This window comes from Hyla sarda, chromosome 6, assembly GCF_029499605.1.
Source record: "Hyla sarda isolate aHylSar1 chromosome 6, aHylSar1.hap1, whole genome shotgun sequence".
NCBI lineage: Eukaryota > Metazoa > Chordata > Amphibia > Anura > Hylidae > Hyla > Hyla sarda.
Genome location: NC_079194.1, coordinates 170,343,956 through 170,370,432, shown reverse-complemented (window position 1 = coordinate 170,370,432; position 26,477 = coordinate 170,343,956). Strand labels below are relative to the sequence as shown.

The window sequence follows — 26,477 nt, the reverse complement described above, 5'->3', positions numbered from 1 at the left end:
GAAGGCCCACTGGTCTCTGCCTGGGAGTCTTGTCGCGAGCACATATAGCACAGGAACAGACAAAATCTGTGACATTGTGTTCAAGGTTCAGCCACCAGTAATGCCGAGAAATAAGTTGGACATACTTCCATACTCCAGAATGACCCGCCAGCAAGGAGGAATGTCCCCAATTCAAGACTCTTCGTCTGAGTTGAGAAGGCACAAAAGATTTCCCAGGAGGAACTTGCAGAAGATTGACCGGCGTAGAAGAAACCAATTGCTCAGGTGGTACAGTGTGTTTAGGAGTGGTGTCCAGACCAACCACATCGGAAGATCTAGAAAGAGCATCGGCTCTGACATTCTTGTCCGCAGGACAGAAATGAATAAAGAAATTAAACCTGGAAAAGAAAAAGGGACCAGCTGGCCTGCCGGTGGTTCAAGCGCTGAACAGACTGTGAAGATGCTAACAGGATGAGATGAACCCTCCAGTAGATGTCGCCACTCTTTCAAGGCAAGTTTAATAGCCAGGAGTTCCCGATCGCCGATAGAGAAGGCCTCTTAGGCCTCAGGAGTCCAAGACTTGGGGTTACAGTTCTTTTTCATGAGAGCCACAATTGGGCAACCAATGCATAGAAATGTGGAATGAACTGTCGATCGTTATTGGCAAACCCATGAAAGCGTTGAATAGCTCGTAAGCCAGTAGGATGTGGCCTGTCCAAAACTGCAGACAACTGGTTAGGATCCACCTGTAGACCTTGGTTGGAAACAATGTAACCCAGAAGTGGAAGAATGGATTTCTCTAAAAATGCTTTTTTCGAGTTTGGCGTACAGATGGTTTTCTAGGAGGTGCCACAGAACTTGGCAGACATGAGAGCGATGAACCCCCCAAATTGGGCAAGAAGATCTGAATATCTTCTAGGTACACCATTACACACATATAGAGCCAATCTCAGAAGATGTTGACAAATTCTTGGAAAACAGCCATGGCATTACAGAGGCCGAAAGGCATCACGAGGTACTCAAAGTGTCCATTTCAGGTATTAAAGGCAGTCTTCCATTCGTCTCCCTCACGGATTTGAATGAGGTTATATGCTCCCCGCAAATGTAGCTTGCAGAAGACCTTGGCACCGCGTAGGCAATCAAAAAGTTCAGAAGTTAAAAGGAAGAGGATAGCAATTCTTGATCATGATCTTATTTAATCCCTGGTAGTCAATACAATGACAAAGAGAACCATCCCTCTTCCTGACAAAGAAAAAAACAGCTCCAGCAGGATAGGTGGACTTACGAATAAAGCCCTTTTGGAAATTCTCTTTAATTTTTTTTAAAATTATTTTGCCTAGCTTGTGTCTCTGGAACAGACAAAGGATAAATTCTTCCCCGAGGAGTAGTAGTCCCAGGCTGTAGGTCAAAAGGACCGTCATAGGGACATTGTGGTGGAAGAGGCTCAGTCTGCTTTTCGCTGAATACATCAGAATAGTCTTTATAAGGAAAAGGCAGATCCCGCAGAGAAGAAGACGAAGAGACAGACTTAGGCTGATACCATTTTTTTAAGACCGAGTACAAGTACCGATACTTTAATTCTAGTACTCGCCGATACCAAGTACGAGTACTTCTGGCGCTGTTTACCGTGCTGATATGTGGGTCCTTGTTGTGTACAATGGAGGTGGCTGCTTCAGTATGAGCCAAGATTTCTCTCTCCTCCATTGGATAGAACAGGGAATTTGCATTGGCGGTGAGACCGATGACCACATGGTGAGCAGCGGTAGAAACCGTGTCACCTGCACTATCTACCCATAAATTCAAGTTCGTGCAGGTGACTCTACTGTAAAAATTTTTTAATAGTAGGTAGTATCCCCCTGCAGACATTAGCAGCAGCCCCCCGGCAGTCATTAGTAGCAGCCCCCCTTGTAGACAGTAGGCCCCCCTTGTAGACAGCAGCCCCCCCTCGTAGACTGCAGCCCCCCCTCGTAGACTGCAGCCTCCCCCCTTGTAGACTGCAGCCCCCCTATAGACTGCAGGCCCCCTTGTAGACAGCAGCCCCCCTTGTAGACAGTGGTCCCCCCTTTAGACAGCAGCAGGGCCCCTTTTAGACAGCAGCAGCAGGACCCGCATAGACAGCAGCAGCAGGACCGCCATTAGACCGCAGCAGCAGCAGGACCCCCCTTAGACCGCAGCAGCAGCAGGGCCCCCCTTTACACAGCAGCAGCAGGGCCCCCCTTTACACAGGAGCACCAGCAGGACTCCCTTTAGACAGCAGCAGTAGCAGGACATCCCTTTAGACAGCAGCAGCAGTACCCCCCTTTAGACAGCAGCAGCACACAGCTCACTTGCGGCTGTCCTCCGTCGGGTGCTACCGCTCCACTGCCCCGGTCTTCCGTCCGCATCATGGCGTCCTACGGAGGAGCATGTGACATACACGTCACTCAGCTTCATCCGTAGTGTTACGCTGCTTCAGTATGAGCCAAGATTTCTCTCTTCTCCATTGGACATAAATTCAAGTTAGTGCAGGTGACTTTGCTGTAAAATTGTCTTTAATAGTAGGTAGTATCCCCCTGCAGACATTAGCAGCAGCCCCCCGGCAGTCATTAGTAGCAGCCCCCCTTGTAGACTGCAGCCCCCCCCCCCTATAGACTGCAGCCCCCCCCTATAGACAGCAGCCCCCCTTGTAGACAGTGGGCCCCTTTTAGACAGCAGCAGCAGGACCCCCCCCTTAGACAGCAGCAGCAGGACCCCCCCTTAGACAGCAACAGGACCCCCCTTTAGACAGCAGAAGGGCCCCCCTTTACACAGCAGCAGCAGGGACCCCTTTAGACAGCAGCAGCAGGGCCCCCTTTACATAGCAGCAGCAGGACCCCCTTTAGACAGCAGCAGTAGCAGGACCCCCCTTTAGACAGCAGCAGCAGCAGGACCACCCTTTAGACAGCAGCAGTAGCAGGACATCTCTTTAGACAGCAGCAGCAGGACCCCCCTTTAGACAGCAGCAGCACACAGATCACCTGCGGCTGTCCTCTGTCGGGTGCTACAGCTCCACTGCCCCGGTCTTCCGTCAACCTGGTCCGCATCATGGCGTCCTACGGAGGAGTATGTGACATACACGTCACTCCGCTTCCTCCGTAGCGTTACGCTGGGCACAGGGGAGGAGGCAGAGTGAAGTGTGTGTCACATGCTACTCCATGGACAGGACAGGAGGACCGGAGAACGGGGCAACAGAGCGGCAGCAGGTATCGGACATGGTATCGGGGACATTAAACGAGTCCCCGATACCATGTAAATGGCTAGTATTGGCCCCGATACCGATACTAGTATCCGTACATCCCTAGTAGACAAGCCAGTGATTTTAGCAAAAAGGTCTGCAGCGGATGACTTCACCAGATTTCCAGTTGAGAAGTGGAGTGTGACATTGAAGCCAAGGAAGACCGAGAAGCTGCTCCGAAGTACAATGAGGAAGCACACAGAACTCAATATTTCCTTATGTAACACACCCACTTGCATAATAAGAGGTTCAGTGTGGAATAGCACCGTACAGTTCAGGTTTTCTCCATTTACAGAAGAAATGTACAAAGGCTTACGAAGCCAAGTCACAAAATCTCCAGTGGAACCAGAGTCCAAAAAGGCAGAAGCAGAGAAAGATGCCTTGGCAGGAGTATAAACTAGATCAGGCATTGTCAAACAAGGAGAGCTAGTATTCACACCCAGGGATGCCTCTCCCACGTGTCCTAGGTGCAAGCTTTTCTCGAACACGGAGGACATTTAGAACAGTCTTTGAGAAAGTGCTCTGGACTAGCACAATATAGGCACAAATTCTCATTACGTCAACAGGATCTTTCCTGCTGGGTTAAGCAAGACTGATCCACCTGCATTGCCTCTTCGGCAGGAGGCAAATGAGATGGTAGAGGTGGACGTTTGAACACTGGTGCCAGACGAGGACATTGCCGTGTTCGGACAGGTTCTCTTTCCAGACAAAGTTCCTCCTGCCTCTTGGCAAAACACACATCAGTTTGAATGGCCAAATGGATAAGCTCACTCATGATAGATGGAGGATCACGAGCAGCGAGAGCATCCTTAATTCTACTAGACCGTCCTTTTTTTAAATGTAGCACACAAGGCCTTGTCATTCCAAGCCAGTTCAGAGGCAAGACTGCGGAATTGAACTGCGTAGTCACCAAAAGAGGAATTCTCTTGGCTGAGGTTCAGAAGTGCCGTTTCAGCCGAGGAGGCCCGTGCGGGTTCTTCAAAGACATTGCAGAATTCTGAGAGAAAGGCCTGCAGGTTTAAAGACACCGGATCATTACGATCCCTGAGTGGAGTAGCCCAGGCCAGGACTTTACAGGACAATAAACTGACCACAAAGGCCACTTTAGCTCACTCTGTAGTAAACTGATCTGCCATGAGCTCCAAATGCATAGAGCACTGAGTCACAAAGCCTCTACACAACTTAGGATCATCTTCATATTTCGTGTGCAAGGATAAACAAAGCTTGGATCCAGAAGGAGCTGCAGGTACAGGAGGAGGCACAGGAGCAGACACAGGAGCAGGTTGTGGCTGCAGTTGCTGTTGTTGCTGCTGCTGGGGGGTGGCAAGAGGTTGTTGCATCATGGCAGACAATTGATCTAGTTGTTGCACCTGATGAGCTAACTGCTGCAACTGTTGAGTCATGACGGTAGAAAGATTTGGCAGAGGCACCCCAGCGGGACCCATGGACGGATATTAATGTTACGGCAGGTGGTAGTGGATCCTCTGGACCTGTGTGGAAGATGACGTGAGCCGTACCAGGGAGCAGAGTCTAAGGTGCCGCTGGTTTTCACCAGAGCCCCCCCGCAAAGCGGGATCGTCTTGCTGCGGCAGGCGACACCCAGGTCGCTACCCCTGGCACTACTCGACCACACAGGCTGCTAGGTGTATCTGGACTTAGGAGAGGTTACACATAGAGAGGCAGGACAGGCGGTAAAGAAGCGTAGTCAGGACGTAGCAAGGTCAGTAGGCTGGCGGCACAGGAGCATAGTCAGGTCACAAGCAGAGTTGTCAGGAACACAGAAAGGCAAATACAATGACTGCTTTCTCCGAGGCACTAGGCACAAAGATTCGGCAAGGGGGGTGTAGGAGGTGATCACACTTCTAGACAAGGCACAGGTGAAAACGATCAAGGGTGCACTGGCCCTTTAAATCTTAAAGCACCAGCGCACGCGCGCCCTCGGGAGGCAGGACTACAAGAAGAACAGCAGATAGGGAAGGTAAGTGACGGCCCGGGATTCGTATGCAACGCGAATCTTGGGCCCATCAGCAGAAGCGGGCGGAACAGGGGAGCACTCACGGCCAGCGTGTCCAGCCAAAGCGCTAGGTGTAAATTACATTCATTGTCAAGAATACAATTTGAAGAAATGCTATAGAATTGCAACACTGTAGCAGTAAAACAAATATATTTAAACATACTATGCAAAATGTATATTTTTTTCATAGCAATAAGTTAAAGCAGTGCTCCAAGGGCAGGGTACCCAATCATCCCTGTCGCTGCTTGGGGTTAGCAGGGGCAAACATATTTAATTGCAGAAGAAAGTGTTTCCAGCTCTTGATACAAACGGCTATCCACTGACTAAAACAGGCAAGTTTGGCCTCTTTTCTCAGATCTAAACGTGGTCCTCATGCAATGGCACACCTGCAATGGTTACGCGGCACAAGAGCTGCAACAAGGTTACTCTACAGTCTGTAAAGTAGCAAAGTGATGAGGGGCCTGCACAGTATCTTTTGGTGGTAATAGTATCTCTAAGGTTCACCTTGTAAAGTGTGCGGCCTGATGGTATGTGGGGTGCCACTGACATAGCACTGTAAGATAGAGAACAAACACTGGAGTATCAGAATTTGAAACAGTTATCAATAGAATTCTTCTACAAAAGGGAAAAGGTCTCTTTAGCAAAATATCCAATTGGTAAAGCTAAAATCAGGTGCGAAGCATCTTTTAGTGTCGCTGAAGCTCTTGTTTCTTGCTGTAGCTTACACTATATCACTAGTCCCTTATTTCCCTTTTCCTCAAGATGAATATCCACTAGTCATCTCCAAGCGGATCTCAGAAAGTCTCCCTTTTCTAGTACCAATGACCACTTTGGGGTGAAGGTTTATGGTAGATTTTAAGATTGGAAGCCACCTAAGTCCAAGATCAGGCCTGAAACCCTGGAATGCCCTACCTCAGTGCCCTACAGGTCCTGCTTTAACTCCTTTGGTCCCCCGCTGCTCTTTATCCTGCTTCCAAGACAACATGTTAGAGCAGGACTTGCACATTTAGGCAATCGCTGATTGCAGCGGAATTCCATCTCTGCCAATGATGGGCAGGGCCTGCTCTAATTGGTCATCTAAGAAGCAGGAAGAAGAGACAAGCAGTGGTGAGCTGGAAAAAGCCAGAACGGGACCTGTGGGGAAAATGGGAGTAATTAAGCGTCATTTTTTACTTCTTTTACAACTGCCCAAACACACAAAAAAAAAAATGAAATTACATACCAGAAAATCCTTTTAACTCGTTTGCTTCACAGTGCAATTACAGTATATGAGAAAACAGTTTAAAAACAATACAAAATGTACAAAATACATGTGAATCACAACACACAGTCCCCACAAGGACACATGGGGGACACTGCAATACCATATAGTGCCAAAACAATACAATAATATAGGGTAAAAATAATACAGTCTGAATTTAAAATTCTAATTTATGAATATTTTAAGCCCCACCATGATGCACCCAGAAACACTCTAAGACAACTCATAATAAACACTTGATCAATTTACCAGGCAAAGCAACAAAATAACATGGTAGCTGAGAAATAAAGTGCCTAAATAGCTTTGCATTAGGGTGCGTTCACAAGCTCTGTTATTGCGGGCTTTCCGCAGCGTATTAGAAAGGGGCGGGCTCTTCTGGGCTGTCCATAGCAGATTGTCCGCGGCAGAATTTACGCTGCGGAAAATCCGCCGCAAGCCCCATTGAAGTCAGTAGGGACTGCGGCGGATTTTCCGCAGCGTAAATTCCGCCGCGGACAATCTGCTATGGACAGCCGAGAAGAGCCCGCCCCTTTCAAATACGCTGCGAAAAACAGAGCGTGTGAACGCACCCTAAAGGTACCAAATGGCTGACTGAACAACACTGCTTGGGGTGCCCAGGCATATGTGCACATAACCCATTCAGCAGTGACAAATTATGCACCCTCTACAGATTATTTCACACCAGTAAGGCCAGTCTTGACTAAGTCTAAAGATGTCCAACCTATGGCTCCCGGGTTAAGTCTTCTAGGTGTCCCAGTATGACATCACAGGCAACAGAAAAATAAATAAATAAATAAATATATATATATATATATATATATATATATATATATATATATCTCTAAATCAGCAGGAGTCAAAGAGTTTCATTACCATTCATCAACAGCTAATTCCTCATAGTATTACTGCCAACTTCAACTTGTGTGGTCTAATGACAGGAGCAAGGGGGGTGGTTGATGCTCTCAACTCTTTGTAGACTGACAGAGGACGAAAAAAACGAAATCAATTTTAGAAATCATGCAAATGTGTGCTAAATTGCTTTATAATATTCACGACAAGACAGAAACCATTACGAAGGTCATTGCCATAAAGGGATAGATTAAATTACCGCTGATAATAGGATATGTCTTTACATCCAAACCGCAAGAAAAATGTCATCGGCAGCTATATTTTATCATCGTTGGCCACTTGGAGAAGTAGAATACAGCAATTTTTTTTTCTCCACTTGAACAGTAGCCAAAAGGTTCAGATATGTCAAACTTTAACAAACTGAAATACACTTTTTATTACAAAGACATAAAGAAGACTGCCAGGGGGAGAAAAATAAAAAGGAATAGATGTATATGTGTTTTTTGTGTTTATTTTTTTTTTTTTTTGGGGGGGGGGGGGGGGGGGAAGGGAATAAAATGCAAGTACAAATGTTCTCCTCCCTATTTAACATTATGCATCAATTTTCTTCTATTAAAGGGGTACTCCCGTGGAGATTTTTTTTTCTTAAATCAACTGGTGCCAGAAAGTTAAACAGATTTGTAAATTTCTTCTATAAAAAAAAATCTTAATACTTCACAGGACGGTATGAGGGCTCATTTTTTGCGCCGTGATCTGAAGTTTTTATCAGTGCCATTTTTATTTTGATCAGACTTTTTGATAACTTTTTATTCATTTTTTAATGGTATAAAAAGTAACCAAAAATATGCTTTTTGGGAATTTTTTTTACGTGTACGCCATTGACCGTGTGGTTTAATTAACAATATATTATTATAGTTCGGACATTTACGTACGCGGCGATACCACATGTTTATTTTTATTTACGCTGTTTTATTTTTGTTTTAATGGGAAAAGGGGGGGTGATTCAAACTTTTATTAGGGAAGGGGTTAAATGATCTTTATTAACACTTTTTTTTAACTTTTTTTTTGCAATGTTATAGCTCCCATAAGGACCTATAACATTACATACACTGATCTTTTACACTGATCACTGGCATGTATTAACACGCCTGTGATCAGTGTTATCGGCGCTTGACTACTCCTGCCTGGATCTCAGGCACAGAGCAGTCATTTGCCGATTGGACACAGAGGAGGCAGGCAGGGTCCCTCCTGATGTCCTGTAAGCTGTTCGGGATGCCGCAATTTCACCGAGAGGTAGTAGTAGATTAAAAATTAAAAGAATATGCAGATGGCGAGGGTCAGGCGGGAAACTGGAACCAAATTTGAGAAATGTATAAGGGGGAGGGGGTTTAAAAAAATTCTTCTTTTGAATTAATAATAGATAAATGAAAATGGAAATGTGATTTTATATAGAATGTATAATGGTTGAAAAAAAACAGCTTGGAATATTTCAAATTCGGTATATAATAACATATTCAGCATGTTGCTGCTCTATGGGAAGTGGTTAGATGTAGGGACAATGTTAGGAAGCTGGACACTGAGAAATTCAATTCGTCATGAACTTCTCGGCTCGGCGTTTGCCGACTTTAGCCTGCATAAATTAGTTCAGCTTTCAGGTGCTCCGGTGGGCTGGAAAAGGTGGATACAGTCCTAGAAGACTCTTGTGACGAATCAAATTACTGTAACTTCACTAATCTCTACTGAGAAATGGCCCAGGGACTGTGAGGGGAATTAATCAAGCTATTTAGAACTTTTTTTAGTCTAATATTGCCGCAGAAAAAGTCTTAGTCATTTCCCATGCGACTTTTGTGAGACTTTTGCATTTGACCATACACTGCAGAAAAAAAGCAGTAAGACAACACATCCTAGATCTGAATGAATGAACTAATCTTATGAAATACTTTCGGCTTTACATAGTTGAACGTGCTGACAACAAAATCACCCAAAACTGATCAATGGAAATCAAATTTATCAACCCATGGAGGTCTGGATATGGAGTCACACTCAAAATCAAAATGGAAAACCACACTACAAGCTGATCCAACTTTGATGTAATGTCCTAAAAAAAAGTCAAAATGAGGCTCAGTAGTGTGTGTGGCCTCCACGTGCCCATATGACCTCCCAACAATGCCTGGGCATGCTCCTGACGAGGTGGTGGATGGTCTGAGGGATGTCCTCCCAGACCTGGACTAAAGCATCTGCCAACTCCTGGACAATCTGTAGTACAACAGATGGAGAGAGACATGATGTCCCATATGTGCTCAATCGGATTCCGGTCTGGGGAACAGGCGGGCCATTCCATAGCATCAATGTCTTCCTCTTGCAGGAACTGCTGACACACTCCAGCCACATGAGGTCTAGCATTGTCTTGCATTAGGAGGAACCCAGGGCCAACTGCACCAGCATATGGTCTCACAAGGGGTCTTAGGATCGTATCTCGGTACCTAATGGCAGTCAGGCTACATTTGGCAAGCACATGAAGGGCTGTGCGGTCCCCCAAAGAAATGCTACCTCACTCCGTTACTGACCCACCGCCAAACCTGTCATGCTGGAGGATGTTGCAGGTCGCAGAATGTTCTCCACGGCATCTCCAGACTCTGTCACGTCTGTCACATGTGCTCAGTGTGAACCTGCTTTGATCCGTGAAGAGCACAGGGCACTAGTGGCAAAATTTGCCAATCTTGGTGTTCTCTGGCAAATGCCAAACGTCCTGCACGTGTTGGGCTGTAAGTACAACCCCCACCAGTGGATGTCAGGCCCTCCTGAAGTCTGTTTCTGACCATTTGAGTGGCCACATGCACATTTGTGGCCTGCTGGAGGTGGCCTGCTTTGCATTATACACCAAAATATACAGACCACAATATGTGCCCCATTAATTTCAACAGGAATTATGATACAGAAAATATTTGCATGGTACATTCTTTCAGTGTGTTTTTTTTATTGTGTAAAAAATAAGCAACATGCTCATTCTTTGCACTTACTTCTCTCGCTCAATGCTTCCATTGAAATCGTCGATAGAACTAAAAAATAAATAAATAAAAAAGACACACTTGAAAGATGCACACAAAAGAAAAAGATGAAAATTTGCAAAAGAAATAAGCTTCAAAAACAATTGTACACATTCCCCTGCCCTGGTGATGCATATTTTCCACCTTGCATGTAATTACTGCTTCAGGTGAGGTTCTGATTGGGGACGGGGCTTCCACTCAGGGATTTTCCTCAGAATTTTCTGGAGCAGGTGAATTATTCACTCACTAGAGTAAAGATGTTAGAGTTGTGTGATCAAAAGGGACAAAACTATTTTAACTGTTCATAAATTTATGTGATGAATGTCACAGATTGGTGTAAGTATATAAAAATAAATATAAAATAATCATGGCATTCAGAAATTGTAATCTGACTGTAAAGCAAACAACCAAAAAAAAAGTGCTCACATTTTTTATTTTATAAATAAAAAGGCCCAAATTTAAGGCTTTATTGTGTTTGCGAAAGAAATATCAAACCTCCTCCATAAACTGTCATCGCTTTCATGCACATTTTATAAGTGAATGCAATTCTGAGAGTAATGACAGGCCTAAAAGCAGAAGGGCAGCATGAGTGCTACTGCTAGGTGGCTGTCCGTTTCCTAGAGAAAATTTTGTTTGCAGCTCAAATTCCTTAAAACTCTCTCTTCTCTTTGGGAGACAGCCACCTAGCAATAGCAGATAGGTAGAGTAGCACACACCTGGCAGTAGTCTTATGAATGAAGAGTCTATAATCAGTAATGGGCCAATGTCTAAATCTACACATCCGTTGTTTGTTCTTCACAATATACAGGAAAGGACAGTAAAAACAGTTGGTATATAGTGTATCATGATTTATAAAGCAGAGAAGGATCTGAATCCAAGGATAAAATAAACATTTTCTAAATCAAAATTCGAATCTTCCCACAAATGGATGTATATTTATATCCACTGTGGGCCCCTGATGTATGACGCAAGTTCAGCAGCTGAGTGCGCGTCATACCCGGTGGGTTACGGCTGCTATTAGCAACCGGGACCCACAGCTAACGCTAGCCAATCGGGCTGATGTCCGGCATTGGGGGGGGGGGGGGGGGAGGGGGTTTCATTGTCCGGGCACCATGGAGTCTTTGTAAATGCAAAATGGTCCCCAAACTATTTCAACCAAAGTTTCTCTCCAAATGACACTCCTCTTCTGAGCCCTGCCATTAATGTCCACTAATGGGGTATTTTCATACTTAAGAGAAATTTAGTTACAAATTGAATTACATTAGCACTTCAGTGTGAACATTTTCAGTTATTTTCAAAACCAACTGTTCCAAAAATCAACCAAACACCTGTGGGGTCTCCTGTACCCCTTGTTACATTCCTTGAGGAGTGTAGTTTCCAGATTGGGGTTCCTACTGTGGTATTTCACATGTTTTAGCAACCCAAAGCCTCTGCAACCATGAAATGGTACTGGAAAAATTCATAAATCAAAAAGAGGCCTCAAAATCAACTAGGTGGATCTACTAGTTAGGGCTCATATGGAATATTTCTAAAATCTGGATAATTAGGGCAATAAATACTAAGTTGCATTTTTATGTTAATAATTGCTGTGTTACAGAGAAGGCTGGATAAAACTAGAATATCTACAAGCAAAATGAAGATTTTGACTCATTTCAAAACTGAACTGGCCCCTGAAAAATTCTGATTTAGAAATTTTTGTGAAAATTTGAAAAATTGTTGCAAAACCTTTAGACCCTCTAGGATGCCAAGATAAAGTAGACATATTGTATTTGTGAATCAATATGTAATTTATTTGGAATGACCATTTTCCTTACAAGCAGAGAATTAATAATTTAGAAAAATGCCCATTTTAAGATTTATGATATTTTAGAGTTTTTCACAAAAACACTAAAATCGAAAATTTTAAACTATTACAAAGTAGAATATGTCATGAAAAACCAAACAAACTCAGAATCAATATGTTAGGTAAAAGCATACCAAAAGTAACAGGTCAGATTTATCGAATATAAACTCTTTCACCTCCAATCATGGTAATAACGGGCACTGACAGGACGTGATTGATCACAAAGTACAAAAATTATAAAAATATTAAGAACGTACAATGTGTTTTTTTTCATTTTCACAAGGAGTAATAATAGGAAAAAAAAAAGCCTCCAAAAATTTGTAACCCCATTTCTTCTGAGAATGGAAATACCTCATATGTGGATATAAAGTGCTCTGCAAGCGAACTACAATGCTCAGAAGAGAAGGAGCGCCATTGGGCTTTTGGAGAGAAAATTTGGTTGGAATAGAATTCGGGGGCCATGTGCGTTTACAAAGCCCCCATGGTGCCAGAACAGGGGACCCCGTCCACATTTGACCCCATTTTGGAAACTGCACCCCTCACGGAATGTAATAAGGGGTGCAATGAGCATTTACACCCCACTGGCATTTCACAGATCTTTGTAACAGTGGGCTGTGCAAATGAAAAATAAAAGGTTTCATTTTTACGGACGACTGTTCAAAAAATATGTCAAGACACCTGTGAGGTGTAAATGCTCACTGTACCCCTTGTTACATTCAGTGAAGGCTGTAGTTTCCAAAATAGGGTCACATGGTGGGGGGGGGGGGGGTCCACTGTTCTGGCACCATGGGGGCTTTGTAAACACACATGGCCTTCAATTCCAGCTAAATTCTCTCCAAAACCCCAATGGTGCTCCTTCTGTTCTGACCATTGTAGTTTGCCCACAGAGCACTTAACATCCACATATGGGGTATTTCCTTACTCAGAAGAAATGGGGTTACAAAGTTTGGGAGGCGTTTTTTCCTATTACCCCTTGTGAAAATGAAAAATTTGGGGTAACCAACATTTCTAGGGAAATGTTTCACAGGAAAGACCTGTGGGGTGTTAAGGCTCACTATACTCATTGTTACATTCCTTGAGGGGTGTAGTTTCCAAAAGGGGGTCACATGTGGGTATTTTTTTTTTTTTTTGCGTTTGTCAGAACTGCTGTATCAGCCATCTCTGTGCAAATCAACAATTTAGACCTCAAATGTACATGGCGCCCTCTCACTCCTGAGCCCTGTCCGCATAGCATTTTACATCCACATATGGGAAGATATTGCGTTACAAATTTTGGGGGTCTTTTTCTCCTTTTACCTCTTGTGAAAATGAAAAGTATGGGGCAACACCAGCATGTTAGTGTAAAAATATATTTTTTTTTACACCAACATGCTGGTGTAGCCCCTAACTTTTCATTTTCATAAGGGGTAAAAGTAGAAAAAGCCCCCCAAAATCTGTAACGCAATTTCTCCTGAGTACGGAAATACCCCATATGTGGCCCTAAACTGTTGCCTTGAAATACAAGAGGGCTTCGAAGTGAGAGCGCCTTGCGCATTTGAGGCCTGGATTAGGAACTTGCAATGGGGGCGGACCCGGCTATCCTATGGCAGTGTTTCCCAAACAGGGTGCCTCCCGCTGTTGCAAAACTCCCAGCCTGCCAGGGAGTTGTTGGTCTGCAAGAGCTGGAGGCTCCGTTTAGGGGAAACACTACCGTATGAGACGTTTTAAATTTATGGGGGGGGGGGGGGGGAACGGGACGGGACTAGGGTTGCCACCCTGCCGGTATTTTACCAGCACAGCCAGTATTTTGTGGTAAGTTTGGAAGAAAAATACAGGCCATACAATGGCCGGTATTTTTCATTCACTGACAGGGGCGGACAGTCGCAGACTGAGCAGCATCCCCAGACAGAAGAGCGCTTCTTTCATGACCTACAGCTGTTGCAGAACTACAACTCCCAGAATGCACTGACCAACCATACATGCTGGGAGTTGTTTTTCAACAGCTGTAGGCACACTGGTGGGGAACCACTGAGTTAGGAAACAGACTCTAGCTCAGTGATTCCAACCCGTGTGCCTCCAGCTGTTGCAGAACTACAATTCCCAGCATGTACGGTCTGTTAGTGCATTCTGGGAGTTGTAGTTTTGCAACATCTGGAGGCACATGGGTTGGAATCCATGAGTTAGGAAACAGACTCTAGCTCAGTGTTTCCCAACCAGTGTGCCTACAGCTCTTGGAAAACTACAACTCCCAGCATGCACTGACAGCCGAAAGGCATGCTAGGAGTTGTAGTTATGCAAGTAGCGGTCTCCAAACTGTAGCCCTCCAGATGTTGCAAAACTACAACTCCAAGCATGCCCAGACTGTCCTGGCATGCTAGGAGTTGTAGTTCAGCAACATCTGGAGGGCTACAGTTTGGAGACCGCTACTTGCATAACTACAACTCCTAGCATGCCTTTCGGCTGTCAGTGCATGCTGGGAGTTGTAGTTTTCCAAGAGCTGTAGGCACACTGGTTGGGAAACACTGAGCTAGAGTCTGTTTCCTAACTCATGGATTCCAACCCATGTGCCTCCAGATGTTGCAAAACTACAACTCCCAGAATGCACTAACAGACCGTACATGCTGGGAATTGTAGTTCTGCAACAGCTGGAGGCACACGGGTTGGAATCACTGAGCTAGAGTCTGTTTCCTAACTCAGTGGTTCCCCACCAGTGTGCCTACAGCTGTTGAAAAACAACTCCCAGCATGTATGGTTGGTCAGTGCATTCTGGGAGTTGTAGTTCTGCAACAGCTGTAGGTCATGAAAGAAGCGCTCTTCTGTCTGGGGATGCTGCTCAGTCTGCGACTGTCCGCCCCTGTCAGTGAATGAAAAATACCGGACATTGTATGGCCTGTATTTTTCTTCCAAACTTACCACAAAATACTGGCTGTGCTGGTAAAATACCGGCAGGGTGGCAACCCTAGTCCCGTCCCGTTGCAGCACTACAACGCCCAGCATGCTTGACTGTCTGGGCATTGTAGTTTTGCATCATCTCGAAGTCTACAGTTTAGAAACCACTGTATAGTGGTCTCCAAACTATGCCCCTCCAGATGTTGCAAAACTACAACTCCCAGCATGCCAAGACTGTCCAGGCATGCTGGGAGTTGTAGCTCTGCAACATCTGAAGGGCCAGATGTTACAGAACTACAACTCCAAGCATGCCTGGACTGTCTGGGCATGCTGAGAGTTGTAGTTTGCAACATTGGAAACCACAGTTTGGAGACCACTGCACAGTGGTCTCCAATCTGTGGCCCTCCATATGTTGCAAAGTGACAACTCCCAGCATGCCCAGACAGTCAAAGTCTGTCTGGGCATGCTGGGAGTTGTAGTTTTGTAACTTCTAGCAGGCCACAGTGAAGATCACTCACCAAAGAGGATCTTCACTGTCGCCCGCAGTCTCCTCCTCCACCGCAGCTCTTCCTGTGCCTGCCGCCGCTGCTCCTGAGCAGCCTTCCACCGCCTGCCGGGTAAGGCCCCCGTGCCACTTTCCAGCAGATTTGTAACTTATATTAAAAAAATCTTATATACTACAGAGGAAGTTCTTTTCTTTGGGGATTTCTTTTCTGTCACAACCACAGTGCTCTCTGCTGACACCTCTGTCCAGAGCAGGAGAAAATCCCCATAGCAAACATATGCTGCTCTGGACAGTTTCTAAAGTGGACAGAGGTGACAGCAGAGAGCACTGTGGTCATGACAGAAAAGAAATCCCAAAAGAAAAGAATTTCCTCTGCAGTATACAGCCACTAATCAGTACTGGAAGGATTAAGAATTTTTTATAGTATTTTTTATAAGTAATTTACAAATCTGTTTAACTTTCTGGCACCAGTTGATTTTAAATAAATAAATAAAGTTTTCCCCCGGAGTAAGTGACTCTACAAGCAGCAATGCATTGACACACACACAAAAAAGCCAGATGCACTAGTCAATGCACATGCTCCTTTCCATACAAATAAACTGCTGCATTACGATAAACTCATTTTATAGGCAGAATCTTATTGTTTAATTATTTAGAGATTTCCAGACTAACAGTATGTCGTGAATACCAACACAGTTACTATAGTCCATGTACAGGCTCACAGGATAAAGCTGGGCACACTATGCATGCTGGAGCATAATTCCCCTTTATGATCCGATGTTACATTTGAAGACCATTTACACAGATGCGTTTCTGTCATAGCTGTGCATAACATCACACATTACAAAAATCACTATGAAAAACACATTTCTTCTCTTTTACTATGTACACTGTGCAATAGAAATATTACACCCATTCAGCTGAAATATGGGGAAAGCATAAAGTGTACGGATCACAGTCTGATAAGAAATCAGTATGAAATAATAGAATCATTCTATATAACGCTACCACTAATGATCAGAATAATGGTGGCTGAATCGGTCATAATAGGTTCAGAAAAATCCAAGCTATGTTTAAAATTACATTATATTGGAAATCCCTTGTATTCCCAGATTGCAGTCTGCATGGAGGGTACTGCTACATGAAAACAAAAAATGAGTGGTTAATGCAATAGTTTATGATGAAAGAAAGTACAAAGTGTGTCATGGTACAGTATAGAGGCTCTGTCAGCTCTCCAGTGTGGTACAATATGGAGAGAGGAGCTGTCAACACTCCAGTGTGGTACAGTATAGAGGGAGGAGCTGTCAGCACTCGTGTAGTATAGTATAGAGAAAGGAGCTGTCAGCACTCTAGTGAGGTACAGTATAGAAGGAGGAGCTGTCAGCACTTGTGTGGTATAGTATAGAGGGAGGAGCTGTCAGCACTCGTGTGGTATAGTATAGAGAAAGGAGCTGTCAGCACTCTAGTGAGGTACAGTATAGAGGGAGGAGCTGTCAGCACTTGTGTGGTATAGTATAGAGGGAGGAGCTGTCAGCACTCGTGTAGTATAGTATAGAGAAAGGAGCTGTCGGCACTCTAGTGAGGTACAGTATAGAAGGAGGAGCTGTCAGCACTTGTGTGGTATAGTATAGAGGGAGGAGCTGTCAGCACTCGTGTGGTATAGTATAGAGAAAGGAGCTGTCAGCACTCTAGTGAGGTACAGTATAGAGGGAGGAGCTGTCAGCACTCCTGTGTGGTACAGTATAGAGGGAGGAGCTGACAACACCTTCCTCTATACTGTACCACACAGGAGTGCTAACAGTACAGAGAAAGGAGCTGTCTGCACTCCTGTGTGGTACAGTATAGAGGAGCAGTTAGCACTTGTATGGTACAGTATAGAGAGAGGAGCCATCCGCACTCCAGTGTGGTAGAGTATAGAGGAACACTCAGCACTTGTGTGATACAGTTTAGAGGAGCCGTCAGTACATTTGTGTTCCACTCTATGGGTATGTTCACACTGCAAAATACTTCGGCGGTAGGACCGTGCGGCACTGTGCCGTCACCATTGACGGCTATGCAGTGCTTGGGAACTTCGGCGCAAAGAATGAACATGTTCTTTCTTTGCGTGGAACAATTTCAGAGGCGGAATTGTCCTCCGCTGAAATACCGCAGTGTGAATGGGTCTCGCGGAAGACCCATTCACACTGATGGTAATGTTCACTGTACGGGATTCCACCCACTGAATCCTGCAGTGTGAACATACCCTATCGGCGTCTTAATAGGAAAAGGAATGCTCTGCTCCCTGCCCGCCTCTCAGCACTTACTTTCCATGATGCCGCAGTGTGATTAAGGCTGGGTTCACACTACGTTTTGTCCCATACGGGAGCGCATACGGCAGGAGGGAGCTAAAACCTCGCGCTCCCGTATGTGACCGTATGCGCTCCCGTATGCCATTCACTTCAATGAGCCGACCGGAGTGAAACGTTCGGTCCGGTCGGCTCATTTTTGCGCCGTATGCGCTTTTACAACCGGACCTAAAACTGTGGTCAACCACGGTTTTAGGTCCGGTTGTAAAAGCGCATACGGCGCAAAAATGAGCCGACCGGACCGAACGTTTCACTCCGGTCGGCTCATTGAAGTGAATGACATACGGGAGCGCATACGGTCACATACGGGAGCGCGAGGTTTTAGCTCCCTCCTGCCGTATGCGCTCCCGTATGGGACAAAACGTAGTGTGAACCCAGCCTAACACTGCCTCCATCATTCTGCTCTGGCTAAAGCTGGGTTCACACTACGTTTTTGCCATGCTGTTTTCAATCCGTTTTTCTAAAGAAAACCGTATGGCAAAAAAACGGATGGAACAGTATGGAAAAAAGTAAACCGTATGCGTTTTTAAACAGTATACTGTTTTTAAAAGTGTATACAGTTCCGTCAGTTTTTATAGAAAAAAAACCCATACATTTTTTAAAATGTTGTCCATTTTTAATGGGAGGGGTCTTGGGTGGGGACTTTAGGATTCAAATGCGCATGTGCAAAGTAAAAACGTATAAGTTTTTCTCGTATGGAACCGTATATATGTGCGTTTCCCATTGACGTCCATGTTAAAAAAAAACAAACATATGTGGTTGCAGTACTGTTTTTAAATCGGAGACAAAATCGAGGTCAACCATGGTTTTGACTCTGGTTTAAAAACCGTACTGCAACCGCATACGTTTTTTTTTTTTTTTAACATGGATGTCAATGGGAAACGCACATGTATACGGTTCCATACGGGAAAAACGTATACGGTTTTACTTTGCACATGCGCATTTGAATCCTAAAGTCCCCACCCAAGACCCCTCCCATTAAAAATGGACAACATTTTCAAAAACGTATGTTTTTTTTTTCTATAAAAACTGACGGAACTGTATACACTTTTAAAAACAGTATACTGTTTAAAAACGCATACGGTTTACTTTTTTCCATAAACAGTATACTGTTTTTAAAAGTGTATACAGTTCCGTCAGTTTTTATAGAAAAAAAAACATACGTTTTTGAAAATGTTGTCCATTTTTAATGGGAGGGGTCTTGGGTGGGGACTTTAGGATTCAAATGCGCATGTGCAAAGTAAAAACGTATACGTTTTTCCCGTATGGAACCGTATACATGTGCGTTTTCCATTGACATCCACGTTAAAAAAAAAAAAACGTATGCGGTTGCAGTACGGTTTTTAAACCAGAGTCAAAACCATGGTTGACCACGATTTTGTCTCCGGTTTAAAAACAGTACTGCAAACGCATAAGTTTTTTTTTTTTTTTTTTTAACATGGACGTCAATGGGAAACGCACATGTATACGGTTCCATACGAGAAAAACGTATACGTTTTTACTTTGCACATGCGCATTTGAATCCTAAAGTCCCCACCCAAGACCCCTCCCATTAAAAATGGACAACATTTTCAAAAACGTATGGGTTTTTTTCTATAAAAACTGACGGAACTGTATGCACTTTTAAAAACAGTATACTGTTTAAAAACGCATACGGTTTACTTTTTTCCATACTGTTCCATCTGTTTTTTTTGCCATACGGTTTTCTTTAGAAAAACGGATTGAAAACAGTATGGCAAAAACGTAGTGTGAACCCAGCCTAAGCCTGACTAGATAAGGCCAGAGCACCATAGGATTGGGGCAGCTAAGTTTCTCACAGAGACATGTGGTTCTCCAGTTGTTGCTAAACTACAACTCCCACATAAGAGCTTCCATCATCGCCATTCTTTTAATGCATCATGTTAGTTCTAGTTTGCAACAGCTAGAGAGCCACATGTTAAGAAACAATGTTTTAAAAGGGGACAGAGGCACTGGCCCAGTTCATTGGGGGGGACAAAGCGAGGTACAGCTTATTAATGGAGAGGCAGTGGCACCATAATAACAAACAACAAAACAACAATAAAAACAACATTCACATGTACAATATATACACAATGAGTCCATATTAGTCCATAAATGTCCATCAAAGTATTTTCTGATCCAGCTTAACTCTCACCAAAACACACACCAATGTAATAACTACCCATACGTGAAAACTAAACACTACTTTTTCCTAATAAAATAATAACCATACTCATAATAACAACAACAACAATCCTACAACTAATAACTAAACTAAAACCCCTGGTCTGGTTGCATTTTCCTGACCAAAAAATTTATTAATATGTGTCACAAATCACCAAATACCACAAACAGATCACCATACCCCCAGTACATGATAACAGACCTCTATGAACCAGCCCAGGATCTTCTGTATATAAAACCCCCCTCCCTCCTTTTACCCACCAAACAACCTAACGCTAAACCCCAACACAATGTGCAAGCAAGGCAACCCCTAAAAAACAAAAAACAAAAAAACAAACCTAATATACAATCACATGATATATATAGCCATATCTATTACACACACACAAACCAAACCTATATATACAAATATAATAAAACTATACATACCAAACAACAAGGCTTTTCAGCTATACAAACAACACTTAAAGCCCAAGTTCAGCAGCAAACCTGTATTGCTCGAACCACAGAGGATCCGTTTGCTCCCCTGTGGTGTAGTATAGAGGTTTTCAGCTCTTCTGCGTGGTGTGTTATATAGCATCTGGAAGCTCACCAGTGTAATGTAGTATAGATGATCTGTAAGCTCTTCTGTGAGGTGTAGTTCATAGAACAGTATAAAGAATCATTATGCTGAAAATGATGCAACAGATTTATGTAGATCTACCGCAAGGTGTTTTCACACCTCTGACTGATATAGAGCTCAGTCTCACAAAGCAGAATGATGACTTGTGTGCAACACAAAAGTACTATTTTAGTCCACCCTTTACCAATAAATTAAAGAGGTGTTACATTACAAACATGTGCGTTTACACAGTTATTTATAGCTAGAGAAGAAACAGGAAGCTTAAAACAAGGATACTAAGCTAGCAACATGAAGAACAGTGATTAAAAAGGGGTTGTACGGAATAAGAACAACACGGCTGCTTATTGTACTTTCAGACAGCATCAGTCAATGGGGTGGGCTGTAGCAAAACACAACTGTGGACAAGGTATGGCAATGCTTTTGAAACAGCCAATTTTATTTTATTTTTTTTTAGTCCTGAGCAACCTTTTTATAGGATAAATCAGAGTTTATGCAACATTCTGCAGGTACAATAGCACGTGCTAGGGCAATCTACAAAGAACATCAAATAGATACTCGTTCACCAGACAAAGTATACAGTACTGTGACAATTGTTACAGTAAAAACTAAATGAACCATGTCAATCACATTACTGCTCATTGTCACTGGAAACAGTCAACATGTAGTGTTAGGCTCCTTTCACACTATATTATTGTTCCGTTTAGGAACTTCCGTCAGAAGTTCCGTCACTATATCGGGGAAAACCGGCCGTTACAAAACCCCTGACGGCCGCGACTAAATCGCATTGCAGCCTAAGGGGTTTTATAACTGCCCGTTTGCCCCCCTATATATTCCCATAATTTCTTACGGACGTTATATAGTGTCAGGACATCGTGGCGGAAAAATTACTGCATGCGATTTAGTCGCAGCCATCAGGGGTTTTGTAACGGACGGTTTTCCCAGATATAGTGACGGAACTTCTGACGGAAGTTCCTAAACGGAACAATAATATAGTGTGAAAGGAGCCTTACAGATTTAAGAATAGAGTGCCTGGTGTAAATATTATCTCCCAGTGAGCAACACAGCAGATCGATAGCCACTGAACAAGAAGGTCATGTGGTGAAATTTGTGGCCTATAATGTATCTAAGAAACTGGTGTAAATTATTGTAACATATTTGCCATCTTGTGGCTTGCATGCTTTAAAGGGTCCATTATAACACTACAGAACTTTTTGAGAGGATAAATTCCGATGCAGCAGCTTCCTATTGTTTTCAATGGGATTTGGCTGCACCATGCACACTGCATAATTTTCGAGGTGTCAATTTCAATTCTGGACTCCACTGAAGGAACAAACATGTTAGTTCTTTCGGGGGAATCCTCTTAGAAATGCATTACCGTTTATGGAGAAGGCTCATGTCAGATTGGTTCTAACGCCTGTTGAACTTCTCCAGGCATGTATTCTGAAATGTGAATGGGTCCATAAGACATCCGCACAGGCAGCCCCAGATGACCATCATTTATTGAGAGGCGTGCACCTCACAATGAATCTAGCGCAATGGACACAGGTAGGCTTTAACATATGAGACAGCTGTTTTATCAGATCCCACCAATGTATTTACAAAGTAACTAAATGTTTTCTGTAAATTATTTCTATAGCTAAACTCTAAAGTGGTGTTTTTAAAGTACAATAAGAAGACGTTGGTGTCAATTGGGTTACACTTCACAACGTATCCAAAGCAGTGGGTGATTACAATGAACTGCAGGACCAGGAGTCCTTTTTGAGCATCTGCCTAAGCTTAAAGCATACCTGTCAGATCGCACACAAACAAAACAAAAAAAATATTTATGTTACTCAGTACTGACCCTGTACCTAAAATTTTTATGTTTCTAACACCCATATTTCACAAAAAAAAATTGTATATTAAACCTGCTCACTGTCTTTTCAATCTCTCAGAGGGAGGGGGCATGTTCGTCTCTTGCCTTAACCCCTTAATGACCAAGCCCATTTTCACCTTAAGGACCAGGAGGAGGGGTAGCCCAGGTAAGAGGTATGACCTAATTTTCTCTAAACTGCAGAGAATCTTCAAACGAGAGCCAGGGGATCCAAATTACTGCAAACCGTTCATTGCAGCCCGAGGAGTCGGCCACCAACTCCTCCATCCTACATAGGAAAAGGATTTCTGAGTACCACTCAGACATTGTCGGTGGGCTGGGGTCCCTCCATTTTCTGGGAATCACCGTACGCGCTGCCATTAACAGAAAGTGGGCCAGTTTTGTGGCCGGTGACTTGCGGGACATAGGCAAGATAGTCAGGAGTAAGACCTTGGGGTCATTCAGGTATGTTACACCAGTAATCAACGTTATTCGAGATACCACCGCCATCCAGAAGGGAGTGAGGAGGGAGCAAGACCACCAGACGTGTCATCGTGCCTCTTTCAAGACCACAACGCAAGCAAAGCTCAGAGACAGAGGGGAACATTTTATGCGAGGTCACCGGGACACTGTACCATCGGGAGAGAATTTTACTTGAGATCGAAAGTTTGTGGCATAACGTAAAGGAGGCGTTCCGATCAGAGGGGGCAAAAGAGGTCTGCAGTTCGTCCTCCCAAGCCGTTACATAGGCCGGAGGAAGAAATGCACAGCTGCTCTAGGGGTAAGAGAGGTCTGGCTAAGCGAAGGTGGCTACCTTCCGTGGCTATGAAGTGTTTGAGCTGCCGATATTGCATGTGTAGCAATGATGTTCGCAGTTGGGCCGGGACCAGAGATTCCTAGGGGCGTAAGGTCGTAAAGTCTAGAAATACGAACGGTAGGGCAGGTGGTTCAGAGACTCCGAGGAAAAGACTCAGAGGAAAGAAGAGCCCCGTAGTTCGGGAGGGAACTGAGGGTTACTTAAGATTGGCGTCAGGGGTCTATCTAGTGAGAATAGCGTGTCTTTAGGCAAGTATCTACGAATGACAGTGAGTAGTTCCCTTGAGACCCATGGGAGAGCGTTCCCGGTCCGCCAGAGTAGAGCCGTCATTTCCAAGTCCGTTCCCCCCCAACTCCACCTCAAGCCATCTTTTGGAGGAGCGGCCGTGGAAGAAATCCAGAAACCTAGCCAACGTGGCAGAGAGATAATAGGCCCTGCAGTCCGGGACCGCTAGACCCCCGTCTGTTTGCGTCTTGTGAGAGTCTTTCTGGAGATCCTCGACGGCAGCCCCGCTCAGATGAAGGAGCATACAAGCCTCTCCACCTTCTTGAAGAAGGCAAGCGGCAGAGCAATCTGGATAGTCTGGAAAAGGTACAATAAGCGGGGGAGAACGTTCATTTTCAGTATATTCGACCGACCCAGCCAGGAGAACATACCTCTCGACCATTGAGTCAGGTCATTTTCCAGGGTTGAGAGTAAAGGTAGAAAGTAGAGCGTATAGCTATCCTGCAAGTTGGTGGGGACTTGGATGCCCAGATACTTGAAAGACCTTTCCGCCCATCGAAACGGATGGTTGGAGCGGGCCACGGTCAGGTCAGCAGGGGGAAGTGTAACATTTATCGCCAAACTCTTAGACATATTAACCTTGTGATTGCTGTGGACTGAATAGCAGTGTAAGGTGTGGATAATAGCGGGAAGAGAAGTGATCGGAGGACGACACAAAAAGGTGGTTGTCGTCCGCAAAGGCAGAACAGAGATGCTCGCTGCCCCCAACCTCGAATCCCTTAATGTTCGGGTTCTTACGAAGTTCAACGAGAAGGTGTTCCATGCATAAAACAGAGGAGAGAGCGGGCACCCCTGCCTCGTACCATTGCGGACGGGGAAGGGAGAGGATAGGGAGCCATTCACCCGAACTTGTGCTCGGGGATTGTCATATAGGGCTAGAATACAACTCAGCATGGAGGGCCCGATCCCAATCTGAGTCAAAGAGGCTTCCAGGAACCCCCAGCTCACCCGATCAAAAGCCTTTTCGGCGTCAAGCGAGAGGAGCATCAGTGGTTGTCCGCGAGCTATGGCTCGGTCAATTATGGAGAACGTGCGGACAGTGTTATCACGGGCTTCTCGCGAACGAATGAAGCCAGATTGATCGGGGTTAACTAGGGGCCCCAGGACCCCCGCCAGTCAGTTTGCCAACAGCTTCGCAAATATTTTCGTGTCCACGTTGAGCAGGGAGATTGGGTGATAGCTGGAGCACTGGTTTGGGTCCCTACCCTCTTTTGGTATGACTGATGAGTGCAGTAAGCGCCGAGGCAGGGAATTTCACTGAAGAGTCAATGCTATTAAAAGATTTACACATGGGGGGGGGGATAAGTTCAGTTCTAAGTAATTTAAAGAATTTGCCCGTAAAACCGTCCGGGCCCGGGCTTTTTCCAGAGGGTAATCCCTTTATCACCTCTTCAATCTCCTCCTCCGCGAACAGTCTCTCCAAGTCCTCGACCACATCGCTAGATAGTGTGGGAAGAGCGGCATCCTTAATATAAACCGAGTAGGATGAGGTCCAGCCCCAGGAAAACCATCAGGCGGAGGAGGGAGATTATATAGATCGGCGTAGTAGGCTTCAAAAGCAAGATGTCTCTGGTAAGGTGGCTTTTAGTCCCACCCTGCGTGTTTATAGAGGGGACATAACGGGCCGCTCTTCTGGCTCTAAGGGCTCTAGCTAGATATCTCCCAGGTTTGTTGCCCCATTCGTAAAATGATTTGGAGCATCGTTGTCGAAAAGGATTGTAAGAGTCGTTCAGGAGGGTACTGATGTCATGGCGTACCTTAATCAGGTCCCGTAGGGTGGATTCCTGGAGAGATTGTTTATGCAAGGTCTCCAGCACAGTAAGCGTCGTATAGAGGCTTTGCAATTTGGCCGCCTTAAACATTTAAGGCGGGAGCCATGACTTATCAGCACCCCCCCTCAAGACACACTTGAGGGCCTCCCATTGGGTCGGAAGAGGCGTGGGGTTGGTGGCGTGGTCCCCCAAGAAATGAGCAATCATGGACAAAAAAAAAATAATCTAAAACTTTTTGTACAAAATCAGTAATCTAAAATCGCCCTATTTTGACCACCTATAACTTTTTCATTTTTCCGTATATAGGGCGGTATGAGGGCTCATTTTTTGCGCCGTCATCTGTACTTTTTTTAGATACCACATTTGCATATATAAAAACTTTTAGATCATTTTTATTACATTTTTTTAAATAAAATGTGACCAAAAAGCAGCATTTTTGGACTTTTTTTTTTTTTTTTACGTTTACGCCATTCACCGTTCGGGATCATTAACATTATATTTGGATAGTTCGGACATTTACGCATGCGGCTAAAGCAAATATGTTTATTTAAAAAAATGTTTACGCTTTTTGGGGGTAAAATGGGAAAAACGGACAATTTTCATTTTTACTGGGGGAGGGGATTTTTCACTTTTTATTTTTACATTTTTCTACTTTTTTTTTTTACAATTTTTATGTCCCCATAGGGGACTATCTATAGCAATCCTTTGACTGCTAATACTGTGCAGTGCTATGCATAGGACACAGCACTGCTCAGTATTATCAGTGATCTTCTGCTCTGGTCTGCTCGATCGCAGACCAGAGCAGAAGACCCCAGGAGACGGCCGGAGCCAGGGGAGGGGACCTCCGTCCGCCATGCTGGATGATCGGATCGCCGCGGCAGCGCTGCGGGCGATCCGATCATCCAATCAAAGTACTTCAATGCCGCAGATACCGTGATTTGTATTCATCACGGCATCTGAGGGGTTAATGGCGGACATCAG

General features: G+C 44.4%; 1 protein-coding gene across 5 annotated transcripts in view; it reads right to left on the bottom strand.

The window, feature by feature from the left end:
- CHST8 (carbohydrate sulfotransferase 8) overlaps positions 1–26,477 on the bottom strand; it is a 765,708-nt gene that overhangs the window by 631,783 nt on the left and 107,448 nt on the right. Inside the window, exon 1 of one of the 5 annotated variants that reach the window (XM_056525795.1) lies at positions 20,578–20,598. The exons of the other annotated variants lie outside the window; for them this stretch is intronic. The gene's annotated coding sequence lies outside the window, so the exon portion shown is untranslated. Of the gene's footprint in view, positions 1–20,577; positions 20,599–26,477 lie in introns of those variants that run through there. 5 annotated transcript variants of the gene reach the window in all.